The following is a 17,340-nucleotide window of genomic DNA, read 5'->3' on the forward strand; positions in this document are numbered from 1 at the left end:
ACCACAAATTCCCCATATTCTAAAAGAAATGTTCTTTGGTCACCAGATCAGAGAAATAAGAGTCATTCTTTATTGCTACTCTCCAGATGTTTTCCTGTCCTGCAAATGTATAAACCATACAACTAAAGATCATCCATCTGGTGGAACAGCTGCTTCGTGCTCCTTCCAAAATCCAACCCTGGCCTGTGAGTTAGAGAACAGCAGCATAATCCAGCAAGCAGGGGGTCTCTCAGGTAGGGAAAGAGCTGTGGGTTACACTGCTAATGGCGGTGACAATGATGGTCTTTAGCATGATAATGGCGAGTAATAGCATCCCTGAGGGCCAACCCAGAAGTGAAAACAGCATCACCCATTAAGATAATGTTAGTGTCCTCTCATTTAAAGGTGTGTGTGTGTGTGTGTGTGTGGTGTAATTTAATACTGGGAATTATGCTTCGTCCATTGTAGTGTGGGTTAAACCTAATCTGCGTTTATACTGTCAGCAACAGGGTCCATTTATATGATATTGATAACACAAGCATCTAACATGGAAGAGTTGATTTGTGAGAGTGTTGGGGAATAGGATTGAGCTCATTTGCCAATATTTATTATCTATCAACCTTGGTGGGCATTAAACTTGAGTATGCATGATAATCTTTAGCATAGACACATAAAACAGTTGGCACCCATTAAATATGTGGAGAAGCAATGCATCTGTCCACTAATTAGTGCTTTCCACTATGGAAAGGGAGAATGTGAGCAGTGTGTGGTTTTACAAAGTACAAAACAGAGCTAGCTCTGATTCCCTATCCCCCTTTCACCCAGCTCAACTAAGACCTTGAGTAATTTCTACGTTTGTGAAAAATTTCTGGTCAACACTAATGGTTATTTTTCAGTTTACTGTTGAATTCTGCTAACTTTCTCTAGAAGGGCAAGAAGGAAAAAAAAAAAAAAACAAAACCAAAAACATAAAACAACTTTTTAAGTTGCATACACCCAAAGATGATTGGCTTCAAAAGCCAGACCCTAACATTTGTTTAAAATATCGTGAACAGATTTAATTATACATACCTTATCTCATTATCACCTCATTTAATGCTCAAAAATTGTGAAAAGTGTTGTAGGGAAGTATTTTTACAGGCTAGAAACGGTGTAAGTGAGACAAAGTAGTTACCCTGGTCTGGGCAGTGGCTCCCCGCAGATCTAGATCCCAGTCTTGGGGACTTTGACCCTGAGTAACTCCATGATAGTGCAGGATCCCCCAGGCTGTCATTTCTGGAAACAGTATTTTACGGTGTACCAAATACAATACATTGCCCCTTGAACATCTGATAAAAAGAAGCATTTAAAATGTGAAAGAGATAACGCATGTCAGTGACAAAGATAAATGAAACACTTTATTATAAAAGTGTACTGGGGTAAAAAATGAAAAATTTACTTATTATTGCATAGCTCAATAACCTTGTTACAAAATCTTATTTGCTTACTGAGACCTTCTGCACCCTGACTGGGAAGACAGCGGTGGGCCAAACGAGGGCCATGGAGAGATGCCGAAGGAGGGCATGCAGCTCAGCCCTCCTCTCTGGCCTCTGGTGCCTGAGCATGGCCACAGTGGCGTCAGAAGAACAATTAAATAATTCAAACTCACTGAAGCCAGAAAATCTGCACAATCTAAAATCTTCAGCAGCTTCCAGGCTCTACATAATCACTGAGGGCTTGACTTGTGTTCATCTGTAAAGTGAAGGATGTGTCTAACTAACTTTGTGGATCCCTGTAGATTTTATGTGAAATTGTGACTTTTACACACAAGAGCTATGTTCCTCATAGCTCCCCTGTTCAGGGCTCCTTGGCCCTTACGGGAATTTAGTCCACTTGGCACATGGCCATGAAGATCTTGCTTTGTAAAATGCAAGTCTAATCATGTTGGCAATTTAAGTCTTCTAGTAGCTACCCATTATTGTCAAGATAAAGGAAGACCAAATACCTCAGTGCGATGTTATACCTTTGTGTCCTTCCAATCTGCCTCTTGGATCTCTGTTCAGGCCATCACCAGCCTCTCCTCCACAAGTTCGTGGACTTGTCAGGGTCACCCACTAGAATGTGGAACGTGGGTGCTATGGTGCACTACAGAGGGACCATTCCAGAGGGAGACAGCTAGAGAGGGAACACAAGCAGGGGGAGTGGGAGAGGGAGAAACAGGCTTCCAGTGGAGCAGGGAGCCTGATGTGGGGCTCCATCCCAGGACCCTAGGATCATGACCTGAGCCAAAGGCAAACACTTACAATTGAGCCACCCAGGCTCCCCTTTGCCCTCTTCCTTTTAAATTGTTGATAATCACACTTAATTCAAAGAATTGTTGTTTGAAATCAGCAAGCATCATGCCTTAGCTTTGTTTTTCTTTTCCAACATTTCTTTGGTGATTTGGGGATTTTTCTGGTTCCATACAAATTTTAGGATTGTTTGTTCCAGTACTTTGAAAAATGCCGTTGGTATTTTGATCAGGATGGCGCTGAAAGTATAGGTTGCTCTGGGCAGCACAGACATTTTAGCAATGTTTATTCTTCCAATCCATGGGAATAGAATGCTTTTCCATCTTTTTGTGTCTTCCTCAATTTCTTTCCTAAGTGTTCTGTAGTTTTTAGAGTGTAGATTCTTTTCCTTTTTGGTTAGGTTTATTCCAAGGTGTCTTAATGATTTTCAGCTATATTACAAAGTTATGATCACCAAGACAGCATGGTACTGGCATAAAAACAGACATATAGATCAATGGAACAAAATAGAGAGCTAAGATGTGGATCCTCAACTCCCTGGTCAACTGACCTTCGAAAAGCAGGAAAAAATATTCAGTGGAGGAAAAAAGACAGTCTCTTCAATAAATGATGCTGGGAAAATTGGACAGTTGTATACAGAAGAATGAAACTAGACAATTTGCTTACACCATACACAAAAATAAACTCTAAATCATTGAAAGACCTCAATGTGAGACAGGAATCCATCAAAATCCTAGAGAAAAACATAGGCAGTAACCTCTTTGACATTGGCCAGAGCAACTTCTTTCCAAAGGCAAGGGAAACAAAAGTGAAAATGAATTTTTGGAATTCCATCAATATAAAAAGCTCCTGCACAGCAAAGGAGACAGTCAATAAAACAAAGAGGCAGCCCACAGAATGGGAGAATATATTTGCAAATGACACTACAGATAAAGGGCCAGTATGAAAGATCTATAAAGAACTACTCAAACTCAGTGACCAAAAAAACCAAATTATCAAGTCAAAAAATGGGCAGAAGACATAAACAGACACTTCTCCCAAGGCATACAAATAGTTAACAGACACATAAAAAATGTTAAACATCATTAGCCATCAGGGAAATTCAAATCAAAACTACATTGAGATACCACCTTTCACCAGTTAGAATGGCAAAAATTGACAAGGCAAGAAACAACAAATGTTAGCAAGGTTGTGGAGTAAAGGAAACCCTCTTATACTGTTGTTGGGAATGCCACTTGGAAAACAGTGTAGAGGTTCCTCAAAAAGTTAAAAATAAAGCTACTCTATGACCCAGCCATTACACTACTGGGTATTTACCCCAAAGATACAGATGCAGTGAAAAGAAGGGCCACATACACCCCAATGTTCATAGCAGCAATGTCCACAATAGCAAAACTGTGGAAGAAACCGATATGCCCTCAACAGACAAATGGATAAAGATGTGGTCCATATATACAATGGAATATTGCTCAGCCATCAGAAAAGATGAATACCCACCATTTTCAACAAAATGGATGGTACTAGAGGGGATTAATACTAAGTGAAATAAGTAAGCAGAGAAAGATAATTATCATATGGTTTCACTTATTTGTGGAACATAAGGAATAACGTGGGGGACATTAGGAGAAGGAAGGGGGGGATGAAATGGGAGAAATCAGAGGGAGAGATGAAGTACTCTCTGAGAGACTATGGACTCCAGAAAACAAACTGAGGCTTTTAGAGGGGATGGGGATGGGGAGATGGTTTAGCCTGCTGACGGGTATTAAGGAGGGCACATACTGCATGGAGCACTGGGTGTTATACACAAACAATGAATCATGGAACACTACATCAAAAACTGATGTGCTATATGGTGACAAACAAAATAATTTTAAAAATAAATAAATAAAGTTAAAAAAAACTCAAAGAGTTATTGTTGTGAGTAAATACTTTAATGAGTGCAAGTCCTCTAATTCCACCTGGCCATAGAAATCATTCAGTAAATAGTAGATGGTGCATGTATTGCTACCTCAGACTCAGCTCAAGCCTTCTGTCCTCTGGACAGATTCCCCTAAATGCTCCATCTCTCCTTATATATCACCTGAACCCAACTATTTTAAATAACCTATAACATGTTTTTGTTCAACAGGATCTGTCTTGGAGCACCTGGGTGGCTCAGTTTTTAAGCACTTGCCTTTGGCTCAGGTCATGATCCCAAGGTCTTGAGAAGGAGCCCCACATCTGGCTCCCTGCTCAGTGGGGAGCTTGCATCTCCCTCTCCCTCTGCTGCTCTCTCTGCTTGTGTTCTCTCTCTCTGTCAAATGAATAAATAAAATCTTAAAAAACAAAAACAAAAACAGCATCTGTGTTATCATTTCCCACTATACTGAGAGATTACTGAGGCATAGTTGTATTTTTTGCCCAAGGACCCCACATAGAACATGATGCATATATCATACTTAAAATTTATTGTTGAGGTAGTGGCTGAATACATGGAATTAAGAAAAAAACAAGATGAAATATATATGCCCACACTGGTAGATAATATTGTCACAATTTTTAAACATTTTATACACTTAAAAAAAAAATACTTTCTCCTCACGTGTGTTTGGGGTTTTTGTTGTTGTTGGTTTGGGAGGGTTTTTTTGTTTTGTTTGTTTGTTTGTTTTGTTTTTGTCTTTTTTCAGTTTACAATAAATTTCCTAAGGCGAAAGCTCAGCAAAAAAAAAAAAGCCCCCCCCCCCAAAAAAACCCCACATTCCCAGGACCTGGAATAAATATTCATTGTTTGGTTTTCTGCCTTCTACTGGAGTTAGTGCTTCTAGAGTTTCTTCTCTCTCACTTACTTATAAACTCTCAGAAGACAGTAACTCAGTTTTTATGCAACTCTATATTCTTCAAAATGTCTTACACATTCTAATTCTCGGCTAAAATATTTATGAAATGACTCAATGGACTGAATAAAGGATAAATGATGTAAGTATTATATACCAGAAAAAAATGAATATTTACCTATAATTAGCTGACAGATAAGTAGTAACATGCTCTTGGTTTGTTTATTTCTTGCAAAAAGTCTTTTGGAAGTTGTAGAAAATGTAAAACTTACTACATTTTTTTTTCCTGCCTCCAAAATCAACAGCAAACGATCATGTTCTTTTATCAGGAAAAAATAACCATAGTATCACCGTGGGAATAGATGCTTTTGTCTTTCCAGGGTATCCAGTACATAGGTCACATGCTGAGGAATTATTTTTCTTGATTTTTGTCATGGCTTCCCTGTTAGGCACCAAGAGGAATCTTTATAGACAAAGCATTAAAGTTTTTTTCTCTTTAAGAGCATGCCTGCAGCTCTATTCTTAGAAACCTTTGTGGGAAGCTGAGACCCACCTCTGTGGAGAGTGAGTCACCACAGCCCCACTAATTATGCATTATTCCTACTATAGATTATGGGTCTAAATATCTACAAAACCAAATACAAGGAACCTGGAGGCTAATTGGGCTGAAAACATCCCTTTTGCTCAAGCCTGAAGGCAGGAGATATGCAGTCAATTAAGCTCTAATGGGCAAACCCAACAACCAACTCTCCCTTTTCCCCTCAACAGCCAGGCTCAACATGCCAGCTTCAAAGCAGTGGGTACCAACTGCATGCCCACTTAATTCCCAGAGCAATTTCCTGGGAAGCTCTGCTGCTCTATTGTTGGGATTTCACTTCGAAAAATACAAAATAAAAAATTAATAGTGTTTCTTTCAAGAAATACTGTTTGTGAGGCACCCTAATGGCTCCTAGGGTGACTAAGAGCACTTGCCTCACAGAAACTTACCTTCTAGTCGATAATAAATAGATATAGACACACAATTAAAAAGAGCCTCCAATCAAGGATGGGAGATGGGAGAGGGCTCAGAATAAGCTGAGCCTTCAACTCCAAATTGGAACTCTGGGATTAGGGTAAAAGCCTCCTTTAATTTCTGTTCCAGAGTGTTAATGTAGGTCACAGGGAAATGGGAAACTCCAGACAGAGTGTTCTTTCCTGCTGTCTTCACCTAAGACTCTGGTAAGTCCATAAGGTGTCAAGTAGCCACAGGACAGATAAGGCACAGAATATTAAGTTTACCTGATGGATATTTGAGACATTATTGCATAAAACCAACAAGTGTATCCATTCCACACATATTTAAAGGGGCGTCTATGTTCCAGGAGCTCTTTCGGTGCTGAAGATTCAGCATGGAACTACCTCAACAAAACCCCTGTTCTCAAGGAGTATCATTCATTGCAGGTGCAGGTGGAGAGTGAGCAGCAAACGTGTAAGTAAGATCACATAGAATACTTCAGAAGGTGAGTGTCCTGGAACACGACAGAGCAGGAAGCAGGGTGTGAGTGTCCTGATCAGCATCTGGTTTTCCTCTGAAGGGATCTGGTACTTTCAGCACTAAAACTAGGAAGTCTTGGCCAAGTGGAGTGGGTTGTTATGGTAACATGGGAGACATGGAGGAATCCGAGGAGACTGTAAGGATTTGGCCTTGACCAAAATGAGGATGGAGTTAAATCCTCATTTAACAGAAGTGGAGAAGCCCAAAGATGACAAGAATGGTTAAAGAAGAACAACGCAAGGAGTGCTTTTGTAAGGTGCTTGTGAAAACCCTGGCAGACATGTTGGGCTGATGATTAAATACAAAAGTCTGAATTCTAGGGAATAAAATCGAGGTAAGAAATAAATTTGAGTCTCATTAGAATATAAATATATAGCGTTTACTGCATGAAATCCATTGGGCTGAATGAAATCACCAAGGGGGTATAGTTTACAAAAGGGATCTGAACTCTGAGATCTAGGGCCGTCCAGTGCAGAGAAGTTGGAAGATGGAGTGAGAGGGAGCACCCAATCAGCAAAAGGAATATAAGAAGCGAGAGTCCCAGAACCCAAGTGGAGAGAGAGAGAGAGAGAGTTTCAGAAAGTGAGGAGAATTTTCTTTGCCTGCAGATGAGTTAAGCAACTTAGGGATTGAGCACCAAGCCTTAGCTGCATCACAGCGGAAATCACCAGTGACTGAGAGCAGATTGCATCTAATTGAGAATCACTGGAGAGGATTTGGGGGCAACGAGTTCGGACACTTCAGAAGTTTGTGATCACACAAAGGTTGTAGTTAGAAATGTGAGGCCACAAGAAGTTTGTTTGCTCTCTTTTTTAGGAAGGTGATAAAGCAGTGGGTTTACATGCTGATGGTAATGATCCGGAAGAAAAAGAAAATTGATGAGACAAAAAAAGATACTCTTGAATGCATGAGAAGGAAGGCAGTGCACAAAGGAAGGGATGAGCCTAGAAGGAGAAGGGCCAGTTTATGCCTAGTTAATGGGAGGGTGGCAGGATATGGTACAGCTGCAGGAAAATTGTAGATATGGGTTCTCTGTTTTCTCAGTGAAGCAAAGATATCATCTGGGAGTGGGAGGTGCTGGAGTTTTGAGGTTTGAGGGGAGAGGGATTGTCAAGAGACCTGAGGAGAGGGGGCATTGAATGGCCTACAGAGATGTAGGAAGACTGCAAAAAGCATTAAGGTCTGAGCACCTGGTTGGTGCAGTTGGTTAAGAGCCCTATTCTTGGTTTCAGCTCAGGTTGCGTTCTCAGGGTGGTGAGATGGAGCCCTGCATAGGTCTCCACACTCAGGGCAGAGTCTGTTTGAGAATCTCACTTGTTTTCCCTCCGCCGCTCTGACTAGGGCTCTCTCTCTCAAATTAATAAATAAATCTTAAAAAAAAACCCAAAACATTAAGACCAGTGATAATTTCAAATAAGATTGGCCAACATGGCTGTGTGTTTTACACAGATGCATGAGGTTGTATGGGTGCAAGCGGGGCGTGGACAGACCACATTTAATCAGGACTGGTGTCTTCCCAGACTAGATTCTGATCCTTACATATTTGGAAGAGTGGACATACATTTACACCAGCTACTTGGTGCAGTGATGCACTGTGGAGTCTAGGACATTAAAGAGACCCAGTTGTTAGGCTCGGGGTCATAGAAGGCCAAAACTGGAAAGACAGGAATGTTCACTGGCAATGCAATCCCTGTAGTCAAGATCATGGAGAGGTGCAGGCATTGATCATGTAGGGGCTAAGGGCAGTCCAGTCCAAGGTGGGCCACTTGGGCATGAACAGGTCTTGAATTTTCAGCAGTCAAATCCCAGCAGATTTGGGAAAATCTCCCTACCTCTTCCTCAACTGTCTGCTTATATCAGGAAAAGAACTATTCAGAGATTCCTCTTCACCTAAGAAATGTCTCTGCGTAACAGGGCAACCTTCATTTTCCAAACATCTCCTTATTGTCCTGCTCCGTGGCCTTCCTTCCCTTCCCATCCTTAGAACCTACCCATCTCCTCAGCTCCCAGAAACTTCTTGAGGCCTCACTGTCTTTGGAATTTCCTGACTGTGCGGATTCCCTGTTAGTGTGCTATTACATTTTATTTTCTCTTGTTAATCTGTTTCATGTCTTGATTCTTAGCTTAAAAGGTCTTGAAGGACAGAGGAAATTACTCCTCACTAACAATAACTATGAGGTATAAGATCTGATCAAGGGAGAGGAACCCAAGATCTTTGGAAGGGTAAGGCATTGAACTGAGTGGCCAGAATATCTATGAGAATGTTTCCCAATTTCAGTTTATAACCACTAGTGGGCTATGCTGTAATTGAATGGCTATTGCCAAATCTGTTTTGATCTAGAAAACAGAATAGAGTAAGAATAGAAGAGAAATAGAAAAGAATAGAAAAGAAAATGCAGGAGTCCCTTGTACCTAATATGAATAAGAATTGTTTTCTGAAATGTGTGTGTGTGTGTGTGTGTGTGTGTGTGTGTGTGCATGCATGTGTGTAGCTCAGTTATAACATAACTATTCTCATAGATCACTTACTGGGGTCTCTGCACTGATATTTGAGAGCCATTCCACCATGTGATTATTGAGATAGTAATAACAATGAGAAGTGTTGGGAAAAGTGCCAATGAGTTGGAAGTCACAATCTTCAAGGAATGATGGAGGTTGACTGGGGCTCTGTGGCTGACTGTGCCAGAGAAATCTTCTATATTCAGAACTGCTAGTATGCGGGGGATTGTAAAACACATGTGAATTCTCAGTATAAGGATAGGAGACATCAAAGAATTTGACACTGAAAGGTGGATACATCCTAGGATCCGCCCCCTTCAGGCTGAGACGGGCATGTGTTTGCTCTCCTTTGCTCCTGGGATGCATTTCATCCTTGCACCATTAATGAAAAGCATTGACCTAAGGAGAAGGTGACCCTAAGGAGGCTATGTTTTGAGTGCCCACTAAGTGTTTGATAGTCATTATTTTATTTTAAGAAAAGTTGTCTAAGTACCATTCCAACTTTAGAGATAAGGACACTGAAATCTTGTTAAGACAGTATCATAAGCAGGTGGCAGAGCTGCAATTAGAACAGAACACACATCTGTGTGACCTCACAGCCCATGTCGCTTTCACTAGTCCACTCTCTCATGCATGTGAGATGGAGCTCTGGGGGGGGGGAGATGTTTGACTGGTTTTGCCCCCACTGAGCATCCAACATCTCATTATTACTAGTCTCCCGGTATTCATTCTGGTCAAGTGTTAATAGAGGGCAGTATATTTAATTGTTATCTACCCAGACTTGAGGGAGAAGACAAAATGATTCATTGAGGACAAAAGAGTAAGAGCAGCATGTTTGTTTGTTTGTTTGTTGTTTGTTTTTTGGTGGGTTTTTTTTTTTTGTACTAATTGATAAACTGCCTATAAAGGCTCTGGAGTGGGTACTCACACCTGTCTCCGGTTCTATTTAGAACAGAACTGATGAGAGCTGGTGACAGATTCCTTTCTCTGTGGCAAGAAGAGGAGGCATTGAAGAAGCTGCCTGGGTTCTGATGTCATGTTACCAGATCTCACAGACACATCAGGAACATTTCCTCTAATTCACTCTCTTTGGAAATTTCAGATCTCTGGTGTCTCCTTCCTAGCTATAATGTCCAAATAAATGGGGACTAAAAAAGGAACAGATAATCACCTAGCTTCAAACTCAAAATCAATTCTGTAACAGTGAAAGAGATGCAGTCACTGGCAACTTGGACCCTCTCTTCTCATTGTGGCTCATTTTAACCTTATACATACAAGACAGGGTCTTCTTTATGATATTCTTTGTGGCACAAACTTCTCCCAAACTCCTCCATAGACTTCCCTCAAGTAGCAATGTGGAGGGAATTAGATATATATTTTCTGTCCTCATAAGAATACTGGTCTCATTGTAATGCAATGTCAAGACGAGGTCTTGTTTCCAGGAGGCCCAGGAAAGAGACTGACAGCACAGAAGGGAGAGGCCTGTACCTTTCCCAGGCTGGGCTCACTGCGCTCTTGGTAGCTTCACCTTTGTGGTTGCAAGTAAGCAAAGCATTCCACTATAGCATCTGTATTCCTTTCTCTAAGGATCAGTTGACCTCCACTGTTTTCCTGAATTTGCTTGTGCAAATCTTCCTGCTTTTTCCTTTCTCTGTTTCATAACTCACCCCCTGTTAATATTTCCCAGTGAACAATAGACGTTCATTAATGTTGACAGCTGAGTCCTGCTCTGGATGGTCTTCCTACCTGATCTGAGGGCCTGTTTTTCGTGTGTTGTCCTGTCATCCCATGCTGAGAATACAAGTATGTCCACTTCCTGTTCCAAGGTTCTTATTCTTAGAAATGCTTTCACTCAAAGAACAATCTTGAAGTGTTAAATGCTTCGTCAATGGGTTCATTTTGTGGCAGGCTTGGTTTTCCTGAATATTTGTTACAAATGCTGGTCCCCTTTTGTGTTAGGTTCCTGGGACTGCTGTAACAAATCACCAGCATTGTTTCTTAAAATAACAGAAATTCATTTTCTCACAACCCCAGAGGCAAGAAGCACAAAATCAAGGTGCCAGCAGGGGCACATTTCCTTCCAAGACTCTAGGGAAGGACTCTTCCCTTCTTCCATGTCCGGGGACTGCTGGTGATCTGTGGTGTCTCTGGCTGGTGGCAGCATCAGCCCAGTCTCTGTCTCCATTTTCATATGGACTTTCTTCTGTCTGTCTCCATGTGACTTCTGCTCTGACTCTTATAATGGATATTCAACACTGGACTTACAGCCTACCCTAATCCAGGATGATCTCATCTCAAGATCTTTACCTTAGTATCTACAAAGTCCCTTGTCCCAAATAAGGTCACATTCTGAGGTTTCCGGTGAACATATATTTTGCAGGGCCACTATTCAACCTACTCTGTCTGTGTGGGTAGTTGATGGAAGATCATGTGATGTCATAACTTGTTTTGTACCTGCCTATGCTCTTCCGAACTTGGTTTCTCAACTATTTTCTGTGTTCACTTTTGCCATGATATGCTATGCCTGCTAGACGGAACTTGGACTTTTTTACAGAAAAAAAAATCATTCTTTGCTTCAAGTCCACGCTGATAAGGGCAAGAATAGAAATGTATGCACATTTCCATATGTGCATATATGTACGTATATGCTTGTGTGTATGTGTGTGTGTGTATTTGTGTGTGTGTGTATACACTCACACCCACATATGTATGAATAAAGGGCAAGATCAGACATAATGTTCTTTCAGTGCAAAGCCATTAAACATTCACCAGGAAGCAGAAGCTGGGGAACAGCTCAGGGGATTGCTCTGTAATCACTGCGTTTTTGAAGCATTTTGACAACACATTTCAAATCTGAAGTGTACAGAAACCAAATTAATGGTGGCAGTGGTGGTGGAAGAAGGTTTTAAAATTCAGTAATTCACAGGGTTTTGGTCCTCCACACTACTTGAATTGTTGGATGTGCAACATTAACAACACCTTTATTTCTCACACCAGCCCTTTCCTTATCTTCCTAATAATTCTAAGATCATAAGATCTAATAAGCTAAAATAATAAGAATCCAATCAAACTCCTGGGTGGCTCAGTTGGTTAAGCAGCTGCCTTCGGCTCAGGTCATGATCCCAGCGTCCTGGGATCGAGTCCCACATCGGGCTCCTTGCTCGGCAGGGAGCCTGCTTCTCCCTCTGCCTCTGCCTGCCTCTCTGTCTGCCTGTGCTCGCTTCTCTCTCCCTCTCTCTCTGACAAATAAATAAAATCTTAAAAAAAAAAAAGAATCCAATCAAATTTAATCATATCACAAGTACATAGATACTCAATGAAAACTGAAGAAAAGGAGGTAGTAAGGAGACTTAAGGGTTATTAAAATAATCTGGTTCTTTGATAATTAGTATACTTACTTGATTTTTTTATAGAAATGGTTTGCATAACCAGAGAGGTATCTGTAATAGTTGTTATAAGATCGCTTTATCATAATTGACCATTTTTTGGTTTTCTTTCCAATGAACACGAATTTTTTTTTAAAGATCAGGGATTAAATATCATCATATTATCAGTAACTGGTCAGTCCCTGATACAAGAATTATCTCCTGAATGAATGAATGAATGAATGAATTTGAGATTCATTGGAAAAGTTGTGAAAATATGGACACAAGAGAACAGGCATTGAGGTTAGTCTTAGGTAGGATTCTTTACCTTTTTTCCAATGACATAAAAGAAACAAAGAAAGAATATATATAGGTGAGAAGATGATTAAGGTGGTTTGAAGTTAAGAGACTCAGTGTCATACCATCTCTCTCTCTCTTTTTTCTTTCTTTCTTTCTTTTTCTTTTTTTTGTATGAAGTAAGAAGTGAGGTTAGCTATTAAAAGTGGGGTAGAAAGTAGTGAGATATGTGTCTGGAAGCAAATAGGGTTAGGGAAAACAAAAGTAAAGACAAGGAGAATAATTTTCCTCAGTCATTTCCTTTCTTCAAGAGTATCCAATGAAGAAAGTTGTTTATTATGTTTCTGAGTAGTCCAAAAAAAGTGTATATTAATCAAGGGTTAAAGACTTACCAAATGGGTACAAAAATTGAGGCTAAAATCAAAGCAGTGATTGAAATAAAGTACTATCAATCTCAAGGCTATATGGGAAAGAAAGTTGATATGGAGAGAGATATAGGTAGTAAGTGGACTGCTCAAGAATCTTTATAAATTTGGCAAAGAGAGCTTGAAGATAGAAGTACATTAATTAAGTGGTACACAATGGGAAAAGAAACAAATGTACTTATACAAAAATCAAGTTGTAATGAAGGCATGATAATGATAAAAGAACTCCAGAATGAGGACTACATGTAGGATTCTGTTTGTAGCCATTTGAGGAACAAAGGTTACAGAAGCTTTTCCTGGGATAAACCAAATCCATAGGCTTAAATGTAGACAAGTAGAATTTTTTTTTTTGAGGAAAAAGACACTTAAATAAAAGTTAAATCATAGAGGTAAGAGACTGCCAGGATTTGTTCTAGTGGACTTGCCAGTCCCTGTTGACTTAGGGTATGAGTTTTAACAAACCTTTAATAACAGAGTTGGTAGAGTAGAAGGTCTTCTCAGAAACAGTTGCTTAATGCCAAGACTCTCAAAGGGAGGACCTTACTGGATAAATTAACAAAACATTTTACACAAGGCATAAGGTGACAAATACACCTTCTCACCTTGACCATGCACAGGAAGGGGGTGATTCAAGAAATCCTAAAGAACACCACTTTAAACAACCAATGGACAAAAGAGCCTTTGTGAAAGTCGAGGTTTGCAGAGAAGAATTTCCAGCACACCACTGGAGGGGGGAAAATGTGTTTGTATGTGTTGGAGGTAGGAAAGAGGAACATTCTGACTTTGCCTCCATCATCCTTACCCCCAAGGCAGCACACCTCAGGGCAAGAGAGATCTTTTCAGCATGTGGTCTCAGAGGGGGAAGTGAGTAAGATCATAAGAGTGAGCATTTGAGTTCCCCAGTTGTGTAGGAGGCTACCAGAGAGGTACATTTCTTGCTGGCCCCCTCCAGAGTAATGAATCATGAGCTACATATTTGTGAGATGGGAAAATCTAGGAAAACAGTGGATAGAATTCTTAGACGGTTTAAAGGGACATGGGTTTCTTAAACATAACATGGAACCTATCAAATGACAATTGAACAAAATGAAGAAAACAATATAGGAGAAAATGAGAAGTTTAACAGAGAGAGAGAGATAAAAACTTCTGGAGCTGAAGAATACAATGAATGAAATAAAAATACACATATCAGAATATGAAGAACAAACTGGATCAAAGAGAAGAAAGAATCTGTGTATTCTAGAAAACAGGAAGTTTGAGATCATCTAGTCAGAAGAGAAAAAAGAAAAAAAGTGAATGAAAAAGAATGAGAAACAACTACATGATTTATGGAATATCATCAAAAGAATCAATTTATGAATTATTAGAGTTCCAGAAGGAGAAGAGAGAAAGAAAATTTATTTAGCAAATTAATGGCTGACAACTTCCTAAATATAGAGGCAGATTTAGATATCGAAGTTCATGAAGCTCATAGGTCACCAAACAAAATCAACTTAAAGATATGTGCTATAAGACATTTTAAAATAAAACTGTCAAAAATCAAAGATAAACCTTAAAAGCAGCAAGGGTTTCCAGACTTCAAGCTCCATTACAAAGCTGTAATCATCAAGACAATGTGATACTGGCACAAAAACATATACATAGATCAATGGAATAGAATAGAAAGCCCAGAAGTAGACCCTTAACTCTATGGTCAACTAATCTTCGACAAAGCAGGAAAGAATATCCAATGGGAAAAAGACAGACTTTTCAACAAATGGTGCTGGGAAAATTGGGTAGCCACATGCAGAAGAATGAAATAGGACCATTTCCTTATACCACACACAAAAATTGACTCAAAATGGATGAAATACCTCAATGTGAAACAGGAATACATCAAAATCCTTGAGGATAACATAGGAGCAACCTCTTCGACCTCAGCCAGAACAACTTCTTCCTAGAAACATCACCAAAGAAAAGGAAAGCAAGGGCAAAAATGAACTATTGAGAATTCATCAAGATCAAAAGCTTTTGCACAGCAAGGAAAACAGTCAACAAAATCAAAAGACAACTGACTGAATGGGAGAAGATACTTACAAACAACATATCAGATAAAGGGCTAGTATCCATAATCTATAAAGAACTTATAAACTCAACACCCAAAGAACAAATAAACTAATCAAGAAATGGGCAGAGGACATGAACAGACATTTCTGCAAAGAAGACAACCAGATGACCAACAGACACATGAAAAAGTGCTCCACACCACTCAGCATCAAGGAAATACAAATCAAAACCTCAGTGAGATACCACCTCACACCAGTCAGAATGGCAAAAATTAAGAAGTCAGGAAATAACAGATGCTGGCGAGGACACAAAGAAAGAGGAACCCTCCTACACTGTTGGTGGGAATGCAAACTGGTGCAGCCCCCTGGAAAACAGCATGGGGTTTCCTCAAAAAGTTGAAAATAGAACTATCCTATGACCCAGCAATCGCACCACTGGGTATTTACCCTAAAAGCAAAAATGTAGTGATCCGAGGGGATGCATGCACCTGAATGTTTATAATGGCAATGTCCACAATAGCCAGACTATGGAAAGAACCTAGATGTCCATCAACAGAAGAATGGATAGAGAAGATGTGAAAATATATATATATATATATATATATATTATATATATATATATATATATATATATATATATAAATGGAATACTATGCAGCCATCAAAAGAAATGAAAACTTGCCATTTGCAACAACATGGATGGAACTAGAGGGTATTATGTTGAGCGAAATAAGTCAATCAGAGAAATACAATTATCATATGATCTCTCTGATATGAGGAATTTGAGAGGCAGGGTGGGGGTTAGGGAAGGAAAAAATGAAACACGATGGGATCAGGAAGGAGACAAACCATAAGACACTCTTAATCTCACAAAACAAAGTGTTGCTGGGGGGAGGGAAGGTATGGGGAGGATATGGAGAGGCTGCTGGGTTATGGACACTGGGGAGGGTATGTGCTATGGTGAGTGCAGTGAAATGTGTAAGCCTGACGATTCACAGACCTGTACCTCTGGGGCAAATAATATATTATATGTTAATAAAAATAATTATATATATTATATGTTAATAAAAATAATTAATTTTTTAAAAGCAGCAAGAGTAAAGAAGCTTTTGACCTAAAGGGAATCTCCATGAGGATATTTATCAACACAAACCTTACAGTGCAGGAGAGAGTGAAAGGATATATTCAGAGGCCTAAAAGAAAAAAATAAAGCCAACCAACCAAACAAAGAAGCAAACAAACAAACAAAACAAACAACAACTACTAAAAACACCAAACAAGAATACTCTAACAGTTATCCTTCACAAATAAAGAAGAGATAAAAAACTTCTGCAGAAAACCAAGGTTGAAAGAATTCATCACTACTAGACCTATCTTATGAGAAATACTGAAAGAAGTTTTTCAAGCTGAAATGAATGGATGTCAATTAGTAATGTGAAAACATGAAAATATAGAACATAAAGGTAAGTATATAGTCAAGTTCAGAATACTTTCATACAGTAATACAGTGGTGTGTTAATCACTTCACTCTAATATAAAGGTTAAAGGCAGAAAGTATTAAAAAATAACTACAGCAGCAGTCATTCATTTATGAATGCACAATACAGAAAGGTTAATTGTGACATCAAAAATATAAAAGGAGGGGGCAAAAGGGAAGAGTTTTTGTTTGCAATCAAAGCTCAGTTGTTATCACTGTAAAATAGACTGTTATATCTGTAATGTGGTTTAGGTTAACCTCATGACAACCACGGAGTGAAAACCTAAAAATAGATTCACAAAAGCTAAACAAAGCCCACTGCTGCAAAAACAAAGCAACACAAAACAAAACAAACAAACAAACAAAAAAACTACTTCAACTCAAAAATGAAGACAGCAAGAGAGAAAGAAAGGAGGACTAAAACTACAAAATGGCTAGAAAACAGTAAGATGGTATTAGTAAGTCCATACCTATCAATAATTACTCTAAATGTAAATGGGTTAAACTTTCTAATCAAAAGGCATGGAGTGGCTGGGTGGATTAAAACAACAACAACAACAACAATATTGCATAGAACACTGGGTGTAGTGCATAAACAACGAATTTTAGGACACTGAAAAAAATTAAATTAAATTA

The sequence above is a fragment of the Neovison vison genome, chromosome 1 (assembly GCF_020171115.1).
Source record: "Neovison vison isolate M4711 chromosome 1, ASM_NN_V1, whole genome shotgun sequence".
Taxonomy (NCBI): domain Eukaryota; kingdom Metazoa; phylum Chordata; class Mammalia; order Carnivora; family Mustelidae; genus Neogale; species Neogale vison.